A 22,121-nucleotide genomic window follows, 5' to 3' on the forward strand; every position below is an offset into this window, starting at 1 on the left:
TCTTATGAAAATTTTAATAAGATGCCCTCTGAATTTGAGAGTAGTGTTAAAGAGTTTATGAATTCACAAAAGAATTTTACTGCTTTGCTTGAAGAAAAATTGGTTAAGGTTGATGATTTGGCTAGGAACGTTGATAGAATTTCTCTTCAAATTGATTCTTTAAAGTTTAGATATATTCCTCCTAAGCATGATATCAATGAGTCTCTCAAAGCTATGAGAATTTCCATTGATGAGTGCAAGGAAAGAACCGCTAGGATGCGTGCTTCCAAAGATGCCTTTATTAAAGCATGTTTTTCCGATTCCTATGAAAATCAAGATGAAGATCTAAAAGTTATTGATGTGTCCCCTATTAAATCTTTGTTTTGCAATATGAATCTTGATGAAACTGAATATGATCTTCCTTTACCTAGAAGGCGTCCTAAGAATTCTGAGTTTCTAGATCTTGACGATGAAATTGATGTTGCTAAACCCACTATTTTGGATCTCAAGGAATTTAATTATGAAAATTGCTCTTTGATTGGTTGTATTTCCTTGTTGCAATCCGTGCTAGATTCTCCTCATGCTTATAGTCAAAATAAGGCCTTTACCGAACACATTGTTGATGCCTTGATGCAATCTTATGAAGAAAAACTTGAGTTGAAAGTTTCTATCCCTAGGAGAGTGTGAACCTACTATCAAATTTAAAATTAAAGATTATGAGTTTCATGCCTTGTGTGATTTGGGTGCTAGTGTCTCCACTATTCCCAAAACTTTGTGTGATTTGCTAGATTTCTGTGAATTTGAAGATTGCTCTCTAAACTTGCATCTTGCGGATTCCACTATAAAAAAGCCTATGGGAAGAATTAATGATGTTCTTATTGTTGCCAATAGGAATTATGTGCCCGTGGATTTTATCGTTCTTGATATAGATTGCAATCCTTCATGTCCTATTATTCTTGGTAGACCTTTCCTTAGAACGATTGGTGCGATTATTGATATGAAGGAAGGGAATATTAGATTCCAATTTCCCTTGAGAAAGGGTATGGAACACTTCCCTAGAAAGAAAATAAAACTACCATATGAATCTATCATGAGAGCCACCTATGGATTGCCTACCAAAGATGGCAAAACTTAGATCTATCTTCGCTTTTATGCCTAGCTAGGGGCGTTAAACGATAGCGCTTGTTGGGAGGCAACCCAATTTTATTTTGTGTTCTTTGTTTTAGTTCCTGTTTAGTGTTAAATTTTGTTTCTACTTTCTGTTTAGATGTGGTTTTATGTTTTAATTAGTGTTTGTGCCAAGTAGAACCTATAGGATAAGCTATGATGATAGTTGATTTGATTCTGCTGAAAAACAGAAACTTTGCGCTCACGAGAAAAAATTCAATAAATCACAAGAACGTGATTTTGCATTGATTCTTTTTGCTGATGATCAATAAACAAATTTTCCAGTACGTCCTATTTTGGTAGAAGTTTTTGAGTTCCATAAGTTTGCGTTAGTTACAGATTTCTACAGACTGTTCTGTTTTTGACAGATTCTGTTTTTCGTGTGTTGTTTGCTTATTTCAATACATCTATGGCTAATAAATTACTTTATAAACCATAAGGAAGTTGGCATAAAGTAGGTTTAACACCAATAAAAATAAAGAATGAGTTCATTACAGTACCTTGAAGTAGTCTTCTATTTTCTTTCACTAACAGAGCTCACGAGATTTCTATTGAGTTTTGTGTTGTGAAGTCTTCAAGTTTTGGGTGAATTCTTTTGATGGATTATGGAACAAAGAGTGGCAAGAGCCTAATCTTGGGGATGCCCATGGAACCCCCAAGATAATCCAAGGACACCAAAAATTCAAAGCTTGGGGATGCCCCGGAAGGCATCCCGTCTTTCGTCTACTTCCATCGGTAATTTACTTGGAGCTATATTTTTATTGACCAGATGATATGTGTTTTGCTTGGAGTGTCTTTATTATTTGTGTCTTTGCTTGTTAGTTTTCCACAATCATCCTTGCTGTACACACCTTTTTGAGAGAGCCATACATGATTTGGAATTTGCTAGAATACTCTATGTGCTTCACTTATATCTTTTGAGCTTGATAGTTTTGCTCATAGTGCTTCACTTATATCTTTTGAGCGTAATAATTTTTGCTCTAGTGCTTCACTTAGATCTTGTAGAGCACGGTGGTGGATTTGTTTTAAAGAAACTATTGATCTCTCATGCTTCACTTAGATTATTTTGAGAGTTGTTAATAGCATGGCAATTGCTTAATGTTAATATACTTGGTATTCAAGATATGTGAAACTTTCTTTTGAGTGAATTGAATACTAAGATAAGTTTGATGCTTGATAATTATTTTGAGATATGGAGGTGATAATATTAAAGCAATGCTAGTTTGGGTGATGAAGTCGGAGCACACTTTTATTTATTGATTGTCTTCCTTATGAGTGGCAGTCGGGGACGAGCGATGGCCTTTTCCTACCAATCTATCCCCCTAGGAGTATGCGTCTAATGCTTTGGTTTTTGATGACTTCTAAATTTTTGCAACAAGTGCATGAGTTCTTTTGATTAATGTTGAGTCCATGGATTATACGCACTCTCACCCTTCCACCATTGCTAGCCTCTCTAATATCGCGCACTTTTCGCCGGTATCATACACCCACCATATACCTTCCTCAAAACAGCCACCATACCTACCTATCATGGCATTTCCATAGCCATTCCGAGATATATTGCCATGCAACTTTCCACCGTTCCGTTCATATGACACACATTACTTTTTTCATATTGCTTTTTGCATGAACATGTAGTTGACATTGTATTTGTGGCAAGGCCACCTTCATAATTTTCATACATGTCGCTCTTGATTCATTGCATATCCCGGTACACCGCCGGAGGCATTTCATATAGAGTCATATTTTGTTCTAGTATCGAGTTGTAATTGTTGAGTTGTAAGAAAAATAAAAAGTGTGATGATCATCATTATTAGAGCATTGTCCCAGTGAGAAAAGGATGATGGAGACTATGATTCCCCCATAAGTCGGGATGAAACTCTGGACTTTATGAAAAATAAAAGAGGCCAAAGAAGCCCAAATAAAAAAAAGGCCAAAGAAGCCCACCAAAAGAAAAAAAAGAAAAAAAATATGAGAGAAAAAGAGAGAAGGTACAATGCTACTATCCTTTTTCCACACTTGTGCTTCAAAATAAGCACCATGATCTTCATGATAGAGAGTCTCATATGTTATCACTTTCATATACTAGTGGGAATTTTTCATTATAGAACTTGGCTGGTATATTCCAATGATGGGCTTCCTCAAAAATGCCCTAGGTCTTCGTGAGCAAGCAAGTTGGATGCACACCCACTTAGTTTCTTTTGTCGAGCTTTCATATACTTATAGCTCTAGTGCATCCGTTGCATGGCAATCCCTACTCACTCACATTGATATCTATTGATGGGCATCTCCATAACCCATTGATACGCCTAGTTGATGTGAGACTATCTTCTCCTTTTTGTCTTCTCCACAACCACCATTCTATTCCACCTATAGTGCTATGTCCATGTCTCGCTCATGTATTGAGTGAAAGTTGAAAAAGTTTGAGATTTCTAAAGTATGAAACAATTGCTTGGCTCATCATCGGGGTTGTGCTTGATTAAATACTTTGTGTGATGAAGATAGAGCATAGCCAGACTATATGATTTTTTAGGGATAACCTTCTTTAACCATGCTATTTTGAGAAGACATGATTGCTTTGATTAGTATGCTTGAAGTATTATTACTTTTATGTCAATATGAACTTTTGTCTTGAATTTTTTGGATGTGAATATTCATGTCACAATTAAGAAGATTTACATTGAAATTATGCCAAAGTATCACTCCGCACCAAAAATTCTTTTTTATCATTTACCTACTCGAGGACGAGCAGGAATTAAGCTTGGGGATGCTTGCTACATCTCCAACGTATCTATAATTTTTGATTACTCCATGCTACTTTGTCTACTGTTTTGGACTATATTGGGCTTTATTTTCCACTTTTATATTATTTTTGGGACTAACCTATTAACCGGAGGCCCATCCCAGAATTGTTGTTTTTTGCCTATTTCGGTATTTCGAAGAAACAGAATATCAAACGGAGTCCAAACGGAATAAAACCTTCGGGAACGTGATTTCCTCACCGAACGTGATCAAGGAGACTTGGACCCTACTCCAAGAAGTTCCAGAGGCGGTCACGAGGGTGGAGGGCGCCCCCCTGGGCGCGCCCCTGCCTCGTGGGCCCCCTGTTGCTCCACCGATGTACTCCTTCCTCCTATATATACATACGTACCCCCGTCAGATCAAAAATGGAGCCAAAAACCTAATTCCACCGCCGCAACCTTCTGTATCCGCGAGATCCCATCTTGGGGCCTGTTCCGGAGCTCCGTCGGAGAGGGCATCTACCACGGAGGGCTTCTACATCAACACCATAGCCTCCTCGATGAAGTGTGAGTAGTTTACTTCAGACCTTCGGGTCCATACTTATTAGCTAGATGGCTTCTTCTCTCTTTTTGGATCTCAATACAATGTTCTCCCCCTCTCTTGTGGAGATCTATTCAATGTAATCTTCTTTTTGCGGTGTGTTTGTTGAGACCGATGAATTGTGGGTTTATGATCTAGCTTATCTATGAACAATATTTGATTCTTCTCTGAATTCTTTTATGTATGATTGAGTTATCTTTACAAGTCTCTTCGAATTATCCGTTTGGTTTGGCCAACTAGATTGGTAGTTCTTGCAATGGGAGAAGTGTTTAGCTTTGGGTTCAATCTTGCGGTGTCCTTACCCAGTGAGAGAAAGGGTTGCAAGGCACGTATTGTATTGTTGCCATCGAGGATAACAAGATGGGTTTTTTATCATATTGCATGAATTTATCCCTCTACATCATGTCATCTTGCTTAAGGCGTTACTCTATTTTACTTAATACTCTAGATGCATGCTGGATAGCGGTCGATGAGTGGAGTAATAGTAGTAGATGTAGAATCGTTTCGATCTACTTGTCTTGGACGTGATGCCTATATGCATGATCATACCTAGATAATCTCATAATTATTCGCTTTTCTATCAATTGCTCAACAGTAGTTTGTTCACCCACCGTAGAATACTTATTCTCTTGAGAGAAGCCACTAGTGAAACCTATGGCCCCCGGGTCTATTCTCATCATATCAATCTCCACTACTTTATTTACTTGCCTTATTTTTACTTTGCCTTTTACTTTTTACTTTGCATCTCTATATCAAAAATACCAAAAATATTATTTATCATCTCTATCAGATCTCACCCTCGTAAGTGACCGCGAAGGGATTGACAACCCCTAATCGCGTTGGTTGCGAGTAGCTTTTTTTTGTGTAGGTACGAGGGACTCGTGCGTGATCTCCTACTGGATTGATACCTTGGTTCTCCAAAACTAAGGGAAATACTTACGCTACTTTACTGCATCATCCTCTCCTCTTCGGGGTAATCCAACGCAGTGCTCAAGAGGTAGCAAGCGGCTTTGCACTGCGGGCCAATTCACTTGGCCATCTGGAGCAGATCGACAGCTATGCCCCTGGCCACCAGTTCAGGTTCGGAAACTTGAACTACACGGCGGATATTCGTGAAGACTTGATCTTCGACGGATTCGGGCCTGTGCCAGGAGCGCCAGACAGTCACGACAAACACGGCCTAGACCTGCTGTCGGAGAATGCTCATGACATCATCCCTACAGCAGCCCCGGATCTAAATCTGGAGTAGGTTGCGTTGCCCAAGGACGGAGGAGTAGACCCCGCCCCCAGGCTGCATACTCATTGGCGTTGGAGCCGAACACAGGTCTCACCTCTGTGGAGGCCTTTAACCCCGGACCCCCAGACTCGTATCCGGTCATTGGTTCCGGTCCGCACACTCTTGAGCCAGCCGAGCCAGGTTGGGCTCCGGTAATGGAGTTTACCGCTGCGGACATCTTTCAGCACTTGCCCTTTAGCGACATGCTCAACTCATTAAAGTCTCTCTCTTTGTCAGGAGGCTCTGGGCCAAACTATGTCTGGCTTGAGTGGGAAGCAGGTGACGAAGGAATTCGCTGCCCACCCACCACCCACTTCATTGCCACGATCGATGATTTAACCGACGTGCTTGACTTCGACTTCGAAGACATCGACGGTATGGACAACGATGCCGGAGATGTACAGGAGCCACCGCTCATAGGGCGGTGGACAACCACCTCTTCATACGATATATACATGGTGGACACTCCGAAATAAACCAATGGCGACGAGGCAAGTGAGGATAACCCCTCCAAGAAGAAAGCAAAGCATGGGCGTCGCCCGCGCCGCTCCAAGCCCCGCCAAGGCAATACCGGCACCGGAGACGAAAACAATCCGGACGGTGCCGATGATGAATACAACCCCAAACAGCCCGCCTTCGAGCAGGCCGAACAGGAAGATGGGCATGATAGCCCAGATGAACAGGCGACGGACGGGTATCCGGAGGAGGACAACTACATGCCCCCCTCCGAAGACGAGATTAGCCTCGGCGACAACGAGTTCGGCATGCCCGAGGACCCCGCGGAGCAGGAGCGCTTCAAGCGCCGGCTTATTGCCACTTCGAAAAGCCTGAAGAAGAAGCAGCAACAGCTTCAAGTTGATCAAGACCTGCTCACAGATAGATGGACAGAAGTCCTGGCAGCCGAGGAATATGGACCTGAGCGCCACACGGTTGACCGGGCGCCTCGAGGTCGGGATAAATCGGCATATCAGCATGAATACCAGCCTGCACCCCCGCGCCAGTTTACTATGGCCTGGGGCAATACACAGGACCTGTGCGATAAACTGGACAACGCCGCAGGACAACCAAGATTGATCTATGGATCACGGGGGCACACCGCATCACATGACGATGACCGTCACACCGGATACACTAATAGCAAATCCGGTCGGGCCGAATATAACCAGCAGACGCAGCTGGACTACGTCGCGACGTAGCCTGGCACAGAGGCACCGCACACCCCCTCTGCTTCATAGATGAAGTGATGGATCATGAATTCCCAGAAGGGTTCAAACCCGTAAACATCGAATCATACGATGGCACAACAGACCACGCGGTATGGATCAACGATTTCCTTCTCCACATTCACATGGCCCGCGGAGATGATCTACATGCCATCAAGTATCTTCCCCTTAAGCTCAAAGGACCCGCCCGACACTGGCTAAACAGCCTGCCCGCAAATTCCATTGGCAGTTGGGAAAATATGGAAGACGCATTTCTTGACAACTTCCAAGGCACATATGTGTGACCTCCGGATGCCGATGACTTGATCCACATTACTCAATAGCCCGGAGAATCAACCAGGAAATTCTGGACTCGGTTCCTAACTAAAAAGAACCAAATAGTTGACTGTCCGGACGCCGAAGCCCTGGCGGCCTTCAAGCATAATATCCGAGATGAGTGGCTCACCCGGCACCTCGGCCAGGAGAAACCCAAGTCCATGGCAGCTCTCACGACACTAATGACCCGCTTTTGCGTGGGCGAGGACAGCTGGTTGGCTCGTAGCAGCACTACGCCACATTCTGGCACTTCAGACGTCCGTGACAATAACGGCAAGCTACGGCGCAATAGACACAAGCGACGGAACAACGGCGACAACACCGAAGACACGGCGGTCGATGCAGGATTCAGCGGATCCAAATCCGGTTAGTGAAAGAAGCCATTCAAAAGAAACAATCAGGGACTGTCCAGTCTAGACCGTATACTGGAGCGCTCGTGCCAAATTCATGGCACCCCGGAGAAGCCAGCCAACCACACCAATAAAGACTGCTGGGTATTTAAACAGGCCGGCAAAATAAACATCGAAAACAAGGACAATGGGCTGCACAGCGACGATGACGAGGAGCCTTGGTGTCCGAACATGGGGGGACAGAAGAAATCCCTCCGCCCCCAAGTGAAAACGGTCAACATGATCTACGCCACCCACATCCCCAAGAGGGAACGGAAGCGAGCACAACGAGACGTCTACGTGATGGAGCCAGTCATCCCCAAATTCAACCCATGGTCAGCTTGTCCGATCACCTTTCATCATAGGGATCATCCTACTAGAATCCATCACGGCGGTCGGCCGCATTGGTCCTAGACCCAATCATCGATGGATTCCACCTCACGCGAGTCCTTATGGACGGCAGCAACAGCCTGAACCTGCTTTACCAAGACATAGTGCACAAAATGGGCATCGATCCTTCAAGGATTAAGCCCACCAAAACCACCTTTAAAGGTGTAATTCCAGGAGTAGAGGCCCGTTGTATGGGTTCTATAACATTGGAAGTGGTCTTCGGATCTCCACATAACTTCTGAAGCGAAGAGCTAATCTTCGATATCATCCCTTTCCGCAGTGGTTACCACGCACTGCTAGGACGAACCGCATTCGCTAGATTCAATGCGGTACCACACTATGCATACCTCAAGCTCAAGATGACAGGCCCGCGCAGGGTCATAACAGTCAACGGAAATATGGACCGCTATCTCCGCATAGAAGAGCATACTGCAGCCCTTGCGGCAGAAGTACAATGCGGCCTCCTCCAGCAAACCACCAATCCGGCGACGACAATCTCAAGCTCCGTCAAGCGAGGGCGGAACACCCCGCAACAGGATCAGCAGGCACGCCAAGAGCATGACTAGCAGTCCGGCCTCCACTCAAATCCCATCAAAGCAGCATTCGTGCCATGCGTACACAGTTATGCACTCAAAATACCATGGGCACAGGCGGAGGCGTAGCAGTGGCTCAGTCAACAGTACGGTATTGCCTCGTAACCTTTCCTTTTACCTTTAAGTACATTGCTTTAGTGCAGCTTCTCCAGAAGAGCCGGATTGTCGGGCTTACATAGAAGAGAAAACCAAGGAGGTAACAGGCTTTGCGCACAGAAGGAAAAACCCAGGTGGAATCTATTTACGATCGTTATACCTGCTTTATCTATCTGTACATAGCCTGCCTCTGGATAGGGTGTGTCAAATAATCCTACTTATCTCTGCTTAATGCATTCAATGTAAACATACGCCTAAACATATTATTCATCAATGGGAGATCATATACAGCGTCAGCTTATTATTCTTATTTGAGCATTTTTTTCTTACAAATGTCTTTTAATATTGCATCTGTACACTTTGGTACGTTGAGTTTGCCAGGGGCTTCTTATGGCGCCCCATAATACGGCACGACAAGTCTGAACACTTTCAACAATGCGGCACCCCGAACTTATAGCATTATATGCACCAGCTCCGAATCATGTCTTGGGTCTACAGTTGGGATAGCCCGGCTCCCTTGTTTTGGTGCCTTGCGTTCCATTATATCGGCTAAGGTAGCACAGGGAGAACTACTGCGAGTGCCCTGGTTCTGCCAGACGAGCACCTCAGCAGAGAAAGCCGAAAACTGACCGGCATGATGTGGCGAGAGCTGGTTGCTGTTCGAGAGGTCTTAAAATCCTTAAACATTTTTCCGCTTTAGGCGATAATTCGGCTTCGTCCGATATAGGCGTATATAGCGCCCCAATTCGGCCTTCCGGATTCTAGGGGCTTCGCCGAAATTTAAAATTGTAGACTTCTATGGCTAAGTGAAGGTTATAAAGCCGCATAGTCTGATTGCCTTGTTCGCTGCGCTGGACACCTCCTTAAGGGACCAAACATTTGGATAAAGAGTGTCCGGGTTTTCCACGAACACCCCAGTACTAGTTATATGGGGGCGGAAGCCGACAACTGGCCTACTTTCAGAATTTGATAAACAGCCGCATAGAAGGTAATATTTTAAATAACAAAAGCGCTATATAGCGCAAGTAACTTCGTCTTTAAATTACAAACATGACAGAAGTGAATTCATTCAAAAATTATGTCCTTGGTACATTCATCGGCCACGAGGCGAGCACCCTTCATAACGCCATCATAATACTTCTCGGGAACGCGATGCGGCTTGCCCTCTGGCGGCCCGTCCTTCACCAGCTTCTCCGCATCCAGCTTGCCCCAATGCACCTTCGCACGGGCAAGGGCCCGGCGGGCACCCTCAATGCAAATGGATCGCTTGATGACTTCCAGTCGCGGACAGGCATTCACCATCCGCTTGATCAGGCCGAAGTAGCTGGTGGGCAGGGGCTCACCAGGCCACATCCGGACAATGAAATCCTTCATAGTCACTTTAGCCGCCTTGTGGAGTTCGACCAACTGCTTCAGTTGGTCACTCAGAGGCGTTGAATGTTCGGCCCCAGCATACTGGGACCAGAACAACTTCTCCGTTGAGCTCCCCTCCTGAGCACGGTAGAACTCTGCGGCGTCTAATACGCTGCGTGGCAGATCTGCGAATGCCCCTAGAGAGCCCCGGACTCGTGTAAGTAAAAGAAACGCCTCCCCCACATGTTTGCTTTGCATAAAGAATTTCTTACCCACCATTATCTTTTTGGCCTCCTGGATTTCCTGTTGTGCCTTCTCGGCTTCGGCATGGGCGTCTTTTATACTTGTAAGGGCCTTCGCAAGCTCGGCCTCTTTTGTTTTAAGCTCATGCTCCACGGACTCGAACTTCTTGCCGATCTCTTGGAGCTCTTCTTGTACTTTGCCCACTCGGGCTTCTTGCTTTTTGCGCTCCTTGCATTCCAAGGCCGCCTTGTGTTCGGCCTCGAACAGCGCTTTCTTAAGAGACACCACTTCGGTGGTGGCCTCTGTTACCAAATCACGACGCCTCATCGTTAGAATAACCAATTTTATTTATACTTTACTATATGAGAGAGGGGAATCATTCACCTTTGCTCTCCTCGAGCTGCCTCCTCGTGAGGCCGAACTCTCCCTGTGCCCGGTCCAAGTCCTGCTTTAGGCTGGCGATTTCGGTCGTACGGGCAGCAGCGGCCAGCAGCACAGCCTGCTTATTTGCATTCAAACTTACTGTTAGACTCCTGCAGATTATAATTGACCCTCTGTTTGGTTTCGCCTTCCGAACACCAAACAGAGTATCAGGGGCTACTACCTATTGGCTGGTAATTTCACACATTTTTACTACTTACCTCAAAGCCTGTTAGGAGGCTGGTGCAGGCTTCGGTTAGTCCGCTCTAGGCGGACGAAACTTTCTGAATCACCGCACTCATGAGAGTACGGTGCTCTTCATCTATGGAAGCGCCACGAAGCGCTTCCAGCAGACAATCCGGCGCCTCGGGCACAACGGAAGTCCTCGATATAGACGGCCCTCCCTCCCTGACGATGGGCTGCCCACCTGAATCCAGAACCACTGAAGGCTCCGGGACAGTGTTCGGTTGAGAGTCCGGCTTACCGCGGCTCTCACCAACACGATCCGCGGGGATCTTGAACCCCGTGAGTCCGACGTCTGGAATGTCGCCTTGAGGCGCCTCCAGGGCCACCTCCCCCATCTCTGGGAGCCTTTGGGACAACACCTCCGTGTCATCCGCAGGCCGAGGAGAAGTGGTCGTCGGAAGTGAGTTCCTTGCTGACTCACTCAAGGACCCATTCGAATACGACACCTTGGGATGGGCCCTGGCCGGACTGCATACAAGTTCGGCATTATAACAAAACTATGAAGCAAAATTACGATGGAGTGTGGATACTTACAATCGCACTAGGGGCTTCTTCATGGGCAGCCACCCTTCCTCGCTATCGTCGGCGGTGGCGGAGTAGTCCGGAAGGGACGCCTTTCCCTTCTTGGACGTCCCAGCCTCCCCCACCCAGGCGGCCTTCCTCTTTTTCTCCCCCCCCCCAGTACGGGGAGGTGGAGTTTCTTCTTGTTTTCCCCCGCTTCCGCGGGAGGAATCCGCCTCGTCGTCATCAGATGACAAGGGTATGACGGCCTTGCACCGGGGGCCACTCCTGGTCCCCTGGTCCGCCGTGTCAGGACCCCCATCCTTTTCGGATGGGATGGCCTCCTCTTCTTCCTCTTCTTCCCCTTCGGGGGAGGAGTGTGCCTCGTCGTCTTCGGACGAGGCTTGCGCAACCTTACGCCGGAGATCCTTTTGGGTCCCTGGGGCCTTCTTATCGGCCTTCTTCTCCGACCCCTTATAGGGCGTCGGGACCAACATCTTGATGCCCTTGATGCAGTTTATGAGTCCGGTCAGCTTTGTAGATTCGCCCCATAACAGGCCCTTCTGTTCCCAGGAGGTGAGCCGCATAGGGGTTCCGGATCGGAACTCGGGAGCCGCCACCCAGTTGGCGTCGCACGGCTCGGTGATGTAGAACCAACCCGATTGCCACCCCTTCATGGTTTCCGCAAAGGAGCCGTCAAGCCAGGTGACGTTAGGCATTTTGCCCACCATGGCTCCTTCGCACTCTGCTTGATGGCTGCTCACGATCTTCGTCTTCATGCAAAAGGTTTGCAGCCACAAGCCGAAATGAGGCTTGATGCGGAGGAAAGCCTCGCATACAACGATGAATGCCGAGATGTTGAGGACGAAGTTCGGGGCTAGATCATGGAAATCTAGCCCGTAGTAGAACATGAGCCCGCAGACAAAGGGGCGGAGTGGAAACCCCAGTCCACGGACGAAGTGGGCAAGAAACACGACCCTCTCGTGGGGTCTTGGAGTTGGAATGACCTGCCCGCCGTCTGGTAGCCGGTGCGCTATGTATCCGACCAAGTATCCGGCCGCCCGAAGACTTGCGATATTCTTCTCCTTCACGGTGGAAGCCATCCATTTACCTCCTGCTCCGGACATGTTTAGCTGTGCGGAGAAAACTTGGACTAGGACGCTGGAGCTCGAGGGGGCAAGAGTGGGCAAGAGTAGGGTAATAGGAAGCAAGGGACACAATGTTTTCCCAGGTCTTGGACTAAGACGCACAAATTGGGACCCCCTACCCGAGATCCGTCAGTTTTGACACCGACAACCACTTTAAGAGTTCACATGACTTAATCAACTGTGCTAGAGCCCATAGTAGCTTGTGGCTGTACACGGAAGTTTCTAGCATGAATAATCTCATGATCCCTTTGAGCCTGGGTGGCGGTCCATAAAAAAAACAGGCAATCGCTGGAATACCTAGGTGCCTCAATCCACCCAGATGTGTATTAAAGTTGCCACCTTAAATAAACCATTAATTTAACAATCTCACATCTGTCATGGATTCACTCACCCAATCCACGTCTACGAGCATAGCATAGCAATATAAGCAAACGTAGAAGTAAGTCCCAAAGGTTTGATAATAAAACAGGTAATAGGTACTACCTCATCTACTTCCCAATACCCACATATTAATCAGATCCTAATCATGCAATTGTTTGGGCATTGATCTAATGCAATAAAACTAGGTAGTAAAGAGGTATGATCAAAGTGTTACTTGCCTTCCTGATGATCCGTGAAACCTAGAGATTCGAAGTAGCAAGCGGTGCACTCCGGTTACTCTATCGCAAACAAACAAACAAGCATACAATAAGCACTCATCTAATGCATAGGTAAAACTCAAATAAGAGAACTAACCAGAAAGTTCAACTTAAGAACTCCGGTTTGCAAAAAGAATCAAATCAAACGAAGCAACGAAAGTCAAACGGCGAAAGAAACAAGCTTCGTTTACTAATCTGGACCTAAGTCAAATTTTTACAGTAGAAAAACTTGTTTAATTTGGTTTAACAGAAAGAGGATTTCGAGACGAAACTCTAGGCGTTTGAATCACCTGATTCCGATAAACGAGCCAAAAGTTAAACTAAAACGAAAATTGGATCAGAAATCATGATCTGGAATAATCGCGGAAAATCCGATAAAAAGAAAAACGACGAACAAGCTAACGAACGAACGTTCGCTGTATGCGCCTAAATGACGAAAATCGTTCATTAAAACGAACGTACGGACGAACGTCCGCTAAATAGACTAAACCAGAAAAAAAACTAAACCGATCTAAAAAAATAAACCGCGATTTTATAAAAAAAACAGGCGGTTTTGAAAACCGCCGGCGGCGGCGACGAACTCCGGTGCTACCTCGGCGGCGGCGGCGGGTGGCGGCTCCAGTGGAGGCGGGGTCGACGGCGAGGTCGGCGGGGTTGACGGGGTCGGCGGCGGCTCCGGCGCGGGGCGGCTCCAGCGGCGGCATAGGGCGGCGGCAGCGCGGGGCGATAGCGGCGGCGGCGCGGCTGCGGCGGTGGCGGCGGGATCGGGCTAGGGTTAGGGTTAGGTGGCGGCGTGGGCTGGGGTGGGCTGGCGAGGGTCGGCGGCTTATAAAGCTGGGCGGTGGACAAGTCCGGGTCGCCCACGGCGGCCCGAGTCAGTTCGCGTTTTTTAATATAATAATTACGCTCAGAAAAACAAATAAAAGAAATACTAAACGGACTACAAAAATCCCGAAATAAATTTCCCCTGACTTCTAAAATCAAGCCGGACAAGATGAACATTTATTTAGGGCCTAAATGCAATTTTGGAAAACGTGCATTTTTCCTAAATTCAAATAAAATAGCGAGAAACTCCAAAATAAAATCTCGTTTGATTTTATTATCAAATCCTCAATATTTCTTTATTTTGGGAAAATCATTTTATTCCCTCTCTCATATTTTGTAATAGAAATAACTGAAGATAAAATAATTAAAATCAAATGATACTATTTTCAAAATTTGAGAAAACTCAAATATGAAAATAACGAAATCCCCAACTCTCTCCGTGGGTCCTTGAGTTGCGTAGAATTTCTAGGATCGAGCCAGAATGCAAATAAAATATGATATGCAATGATGATCTAATGTATAACATTCCAAATTGAATATTTGGGATGTTACAAACCTACCCCCCCCCCCCTTAAGATGAATCTCGCCCTCGAGATTCGGGTTGGCTAGAAAATAGGTGAGGGTGGTCCTTCAGCAGATCTTCCTCTTGCTCCCAGGTGGCTTCATCTTCGGTATGGTGGCTCCACTGAACTTTGCAAAACTTGATAACCTTGCTGCATGTGACTCGGCTGGCAAATTCGAGAATCTTGACTGGTTTGTCCTCATAGGTTAAATCACTATCCAACTGAATTGCTTCCACTGGTACTGTATCTCTCAACGGTATATCAGCCATCTCTATGTGGCACTTCTTCAACTGGGAAACGTGGAACACATCGTGAACTGCTGACAATCCTTCGGGCAATTCCAACTTGTAAGCAACTTCTCACATGCGCTCCAAAACTTTGTATGGTCCTACAAAACGTGGCGCTAACTTTCCCTTAACTCCAAAGCGCTTAACTCCTCGAAGTGGAGATACACGAAGATAAACTATGTCTCCACATTCGTAAGCTGTCTCCTTATGTTTTGAATCTGCATAGCTCTTCTACCTGGACTGGGCTACCTTGAGCCTATCGTGAGTCTACTTCACCTTCTGTTCAGTCTCTTTAATCAAATCTGGCCCAAACAACTGACGATCTCCAACTTCATCCCACAACAATGGTGTCCTGCACCTCCTTCCGTACAAGACTTCGAATGGGGCCATCTTCAAACTGGATTGATAACTGTTGTTGTAAGAGAACTCTGCATAAGGCAATTTTTTGTCCCAACTAGATCCATAATCTAGCGCATAAGCTCTCAACATATCCTCCAAAATCTGATTGACTCTCTCTGTCTGTCCATCTGTCTGCGGATGAAAGGTTGTACTAAACTCTAGCCTGCTACCCAAAGTTTCATGCAACTGATTCCAGAACCTTGAGGTAAACTGGGTTCCTCTATCTGATACAATGCTCCTTTGAACTCCATGCAAACATATGATCCTGGTCATGTATATCTTGGCCAACTTAGTACTGGTGTAAGTGGTCTTCACTGGGACGAAATGAGCTACCTTTGTCAAATGATCAACTACAACCCAAATCGAGTCATAGCCTGAACGAGTCCTGGGCAATCCCGTGATAAAATCCATGCCTAGCTTATCCCACTTCCATTTGGGTATCGGCAATGGCTGTAGCAATCCTGCTGGCTTTTGATGCTCTGCCTTCACTCTCTGACTTACATCACAAACTGCTACGTACTCCGCAATGTCCTTCTTCATTCCGATCCACCAGAAAGTGTCCTTCAAATCCAGATACATCTTGGTATTTCCTGGGTGAATCGAGTATGACGAATCATGGGCCTCCTGCAGAATCAACTTCCTGATCTTCGGGTCATTAGGCACATAAACGCGGTCCTCAAACCATAAGGTATCGTGCTCATCCTCACCAAATCCTTTAGCTTTTCCTTTGTTCATCCTCTCTTTTATAGCGGCAATATCCTTGTCAGTCTTCTGAGCTTCTCTAATTTATCCATCAAAGTCGACTGAATCTCCAATGCTGCAACATAGTCTCTCGGAACTATCTCCAAACATAGATCACGAAGGTCCTCGGCTAACTCCTTTGGTAACACTCCGGTCATGAGGGTGTTGACATGGCTCTTGCGGCTCAACGCATTGGCTACTACGTTAGCCTTTCCGGGGTGATAATGCAATCTCATATCATAATCCTTGATGAGCTCCAACCATCTCCTTTGTCTGAGATTCAACTCCTTCTGTGTGAAGATGTACTTCAAACTCTTGTGATCCGTGTACACCTCACAATGGTTTCCGATGAGAAAATGTCTCCATGTCTTCAACGCATGCACTACGGCTGCTAACTCCAAATCATGTGTAGTATAATTCAACTCATGGGGCTTAAGTTGTCGTGAGGCATACGAAACAACTCTTCCCTCCTGCATAAGCACTGCTCCAAGTCCTTGACGAGAAGCGTTGCAATATACTTCATAATCCTTGCGCTGATCTGGCAGAATCAACCCTGGTGATGTAACCAAACATTTCTTCAACTCCTGAAAACTGGCCTCACATTCCTCAGTACATTTGAATTTGGTGTCCTTCTTCAACAACTCCGTCATGGGCTTATCAATCTTCGAGAAATTCTCAATGTATCTTCGGTAGTATCCTGCGAGTCCAAGAAAACTCCGGATCTCTCCAACTGTTGTTGGTGCTTCCCAGTTTGTCACAGTGACAACTTTGGTGGGGTCTACTGCTATTCCTTCTTCGGATATAACATGTCCGAGAAATCCAACTTCCTTTAGCCAGAATTGCCACTTGCTGAACTTGGCGTATAACTGATGTTCTCTGAGCTTCTCCAGTACCAAACGCAAATGCTCCTTATGCTCTTCTTCATTCTTTGAGTAGACCAAAATATCATCAATGAACACCACGACGAACTTATCCAGAAACTCCATAAACACCTTGTTCACCATGTTAATGAAATAGGCAGGTGCGTTAGTCAGACCAAATGACATAACGGTATACTCATACAGCCCATACCTGGTGGTAAAAGTCGTCTTAGGTATATCCTGCTCTCTAATCTTCAACTGATGGTATCCTCATCGCAGATCGATCTTGGAAAATACTTAGCTCCTTGCAATTGGTCAAACAAATCATTGACCATCGGCAACAGGTACTTGTTCTTGATTGTCACTTCATTCAATCCTCCATAATCAACATCCATCCTCAATGATCCATCCTTATTCTCCACTAGAAGCCCTGGCTATCCCCAAGGTGAAGAATTTGGGTGAATATATCCTTTATCCAGTAACTCCTTAATCTGCTTCTTAATTTCCTCCAAATCTTGTGTGGGGATACTATATGGTCTCTTAGAAATTGGCCATGTGCCTGGCAAAAGCTCAATCAGAAACTCAATGTCTCTATCCGGTGGCATGCCTAGCAACTCTTCCAGAAATACATCGGGGAAATCCTTCACCTCTGGTACTTCCCCTTGCACAACTCCTGATAAGGAATTTACTTGGGTCCTCTTCGTCTCATGCCATGATACATACTTCATCCTTCTCCCTTCTCGGGTGGTAAGTAAAATAGACTTACTGACACAATCGATGTTTCCTCCATACATCGATAGCCAATCCATACCCAGAATCACATCCAAACCTTGCGATTCCAAAATGATTAAATCCGAGGGGAAAACATCCCTACCTATGCTCAATGGCACTTGAAAACATCCTTGGCTGGCCATATACTCCGCTCCTGGTGAGCTTACTAACATAGGTGTCCTAAGAAGCTTGGTGGGCAGTTTATACTTATCCACAAATCCCCTTGATATGTATGAATGCGATGCACCAGTATCAAAAAGAACGATTGCAGTAAATGACTTAACCAAAAACTTACCTATTACTGCATCTGGCTGAGCTTGAACCTCCTCCATGTTAACGTGGTTCACCTGAACCTTGTTGAAAGGGTTCGGCTTCTTCCCAAAGCTTCCATTGCCATTTCCATTCTGGGCTTCTGGACATTCATTGGCATAATGTCCAGTCTTCTGACACTTATAGCAAGTGACTTGGCTCAGATCTCTCTTGGCTGGGGTTGATGGGTTGGTACGGTTATGGCCATTGCTTCCTCCATTCCCATTCCCATTCTTGGGGCCACTATGATTGTGCGAACTTCCTCCTCCATGGGTATGCTGAAAATGTCCTCCCGATTTTGGTGTAAAACGAGGCTTCTGCTGAGCTCCAGAATTGTACTTCCCTTGTCCATACTTCCTCTTACGGTTGTCAATCTGCTGCTGCTTCCCTTCAATCATGAGAGATCTATCTACCAACTCCTGGTAGTTGTTGAAGGTTGCTACCATCAACTACATGCTCAGCTCATCATTCAGTCCTTCCAAAAACTTCTCCTGCTTAGCTGCATCCGTAGCAATGCCATCTGGGCCATAACGTGCTAGCTTACTAAAGTCATCAACATACTGGCCAACAATACGTCCTCCTTGGTGTAAGTTGAGAAACTCACGCTTCTTCATGGCCATAGCTCCTGCTGAAACATGGGCAGTATGGAAAGCCTGCTGAAACTGATCCCATGTGACAGTGTCGATAGGATAAGTGGCTGTGAAATTCTCCCACCATTATGGTGGGGGTCCATCTAGCTCATGTGCGGCAAAGCGCACCTTCTCTGTATTTGTGCATCCTGCAGTGGTTAACTCCCTTCCCGTCTTGCGGAGCCAATCATCTGCAACTATCGGCTTGGTACTACTGGAGAACACCAGCGGATCAAGTCTCAAGAATCAGGCTAAGTGATCAATAGGTGGTGGTGGTGGGTTGTTGTTCTTGTTGTTCCCTTGATTCTGATTCTGTACTAGCATCTACATCAATGCATTCTGCTGCTGGATCAACTGGGTGAGCTCCGGTGGGAAAGCAAATCCATTGTCACGTCTCGGAGGCATCTGAGGGTTTAGAAAAGATGAGAGTGCAGAATAGAATGGGGTCTAGAGAGAAAACACTACCCATATGCACATGGGACAAAAGCAAACAATTTCACTTCAATCAAAACAAACAAGGGCATACAACGGTCTAACTATCATTACAAAAGTGCTTAGACTATACTATATACATGGGGGAATACTACTACTATTATGGTGGTCGACTAGAAAAATTGTTCGGTTGAAGACTCCATGATATCTGCTCCAGCTTCATCAACAAAGTCATCATCGCTATCGTCTGGGTCCGAGTCAGTGTCGTCGATGATGATATAGTTCTCCGGGCAAGTGCAATCATCGTCTTCTCCTCCAGTCGAGGGAAATCCCATAAACACCTTTAGCTTCTTCTTCAGATCTTCATTCTTCTCCATGAGTGTCGTCATTTCCTCCTCATATCCATCGCATGTAGACTTAAGTTCTTCCTCCATCTCCGTGATCTTGGTCATAGCCTTCTTGAAATCTATCATGCCTGCGCACATTTGGTTCTCCTGGCGGTGAATGTGCTGATTCAACTCCTGGATGAAAGCTGCAATGGATCTATCCTTCCTGGTGCTGATCATCTCCCATTGCTCATCTTGGCACCCACAAATCTGGTAGATAGTGTCCTTAAGATCCGTGTGGTAAACTTCTCCAATGCGTCCAATGGTGATGTGGGCTGCCATGCTCTTTCCTAAACTCCAGGTTGGTGCATCGAAGGAAAACTCTATGGGCTCAGTGACGGGCATGAACGTTCTTACTGGAACTTGAACTTGGATAATCCAATGCTCCTCTTAGGGTAAAGTGGCGATGTAGATCCCGGTGAAGCTTGGTACTCCGATGCTCAGGTACTTAGTGACTTCCTTCAAGTGGCGTCCAAAGGGTGTATCTCATCCGGTTGCGTGAACTTGTTCCTTGCATCCTCCATCCTAAAAGAGTAGAAAAGATGAGGTGTCATAAAAATGAGAAGAGAGAGTAATGATCTAGGGCTTTTAGCTTAGTGGTCGTGTCCTATAGTCAGCATATGCTCTGATACCATCTTGTAGCGACCAGACCTCAAACAGTCAGATCTTTGTGCTTCAGTGTCATCCCTGGATCAGTAATGCTGACACGAACAGTACTCAAAGGATTTATAACAGAGTAGCAATCACACACTTATTACATTGAATGTCTCAAAAGAGAACTTATTATAATAAATCTGGCTTAAGGCCATCTAATGACGATAACAGCGGAAGGCTTGGAAGATAAGTGAGTCCATCAACTCCAACGACATCACTGAGTATAAGACCACGACCTAAGGCACCTTACTCGTCGTCCGAAAAGTCTGCAACATGAATGTTGCAGCCCGAAAACGGGTCAGCACATGGAATATGCTGGCAATGTAACACATAGAGAGTAATGAACAGAATAATGCTATCACTACATGCATATATGGCTGGTGGAAAGCTCTATGGTTAGAGTTTTGCATAAAGCCAATTTTTTCCTACAACAAAGGAATAAATTTTATTTAACTATCATGGTGGTTGTTAAACATTGAGAAGGTAAACCCCCTCTCAATCACAATTAAGCATCATCATTAAACCCAACAAATTAAATTAAAGTAAGATGATGAGATTCACATGATAATCCAAGTACTAGATACTCAAAACGTCCATAACCGGGGACACGGCTAACCATGAGTAGTTTATACACTCTGCAGAGGTTTGCGCACTTTCCCCACAAGACTCAATCTCCTCCGTTGGAATTCTCGCACTACATGATGTTTGAGAAACGGATGACCGAGACATAGTCTTTCAGAAGCGCTAGCACCTTGCGATCGGGTAGTCTACCACTGTAAGAGTTCGCACGACTTAATCAACTGTGCTAGAGCCCATAGTAGCTTGTGGCTGCACACGGAAGTTTCTAGCATGAATATTCTCATGATCCCTTTGAGCCTGGGTGGCGGTCCTTAAAAAAACAGGCAATCGCTGGAATACCTATGTGCCTCAATCCACCCAGATGTGTATTAAAGTTGCCACCTTAAATAAACCATTAATGTAACAATCTCACATCTATCATGGATTCACTCACCCAATCCACATCTACGAGCATAGCATAGCAATATAAGCAAACGTAGAAGTAACTCCCAAAGGTTTGATAATAAAACAGGTAATAGGTACTACCTCATCTACTTCCCAATACCCACATATTAATCAGATCCTAATCATGAAATTGTTTGGGGATTGATCTAATGCAATAAAACTGGGTAGTAAAGAGGTATGATCAAAGTGTTACTTTCCTTCCTGATGATCCGTGAAACCTAGAGATTCGAAGTAGCAAGCGGCGCACTCCGAGTACTCTATCACAAACAAACAAACAAGCATACAATAAGCACTCATCTAATGCATAGGTAAAACTTAAATAAGAGATTGAACCAGAAAGTTCAACTTAAGAACTCCGGTTTGCAAAAAGAATCAAATCAAACGAAGCAACGAAAGTCAAACGGCGAAAGAAACAAGCTTCGTTTACTAATCTAGACCTAAGTCAAATTTTTACAGTAACAAAACTTGTTTGAGTTGGTTAAACAGAAATCGAGTTTTGAGACGAAACTCTAGGCGTTTGAATCACATGATTCCAATAAACGAGCGAAAAGTTAAACTAAAACGAAAATCGGATCAGAAATCACGATCTGGAATAATCGCGGAAAATCCGATAAAAAGAAAAACGAACGAACAGGCTAACGAACGAACGTTCGCTGTCTGCGGCTAAACGATGAAAACCATTTTCTAAAACAAACGTACGGACGAACGTCCACTAAATAGACTAAACCGGAAAAAAAACTAAACCGGTCTAAAAAAATAAACCGCGGTTTTATAAAAAAACGGGCGGTTTTCTGAGGAAAACCGCCGGCGGCGGTGACGAACTCCGGTGCTACCTCGGCTTCGGCGGCGGGTGGCGGCTCCGGTGGAGGCGGGGTCGGCGGCGTCGGCGGCGGGGTCGGCGGGGTCGGCGGCGGCTCCGGCGC

This window comes from Triticum dicoccoides, chromosome 7B, assembly GCF_002162155.2.
Source record: "Triticum dicoccoides isolate Atlit2015 ecotype Zavitan chromosome 7B, WEW_v2.0, whole genome shotgun sequence".
NCBI lineage: Eukaryota > Viridiplantae > Streptophyta > Magnoliopsida > Poales > Poaceae > Triticum > Triticum dicoccoides.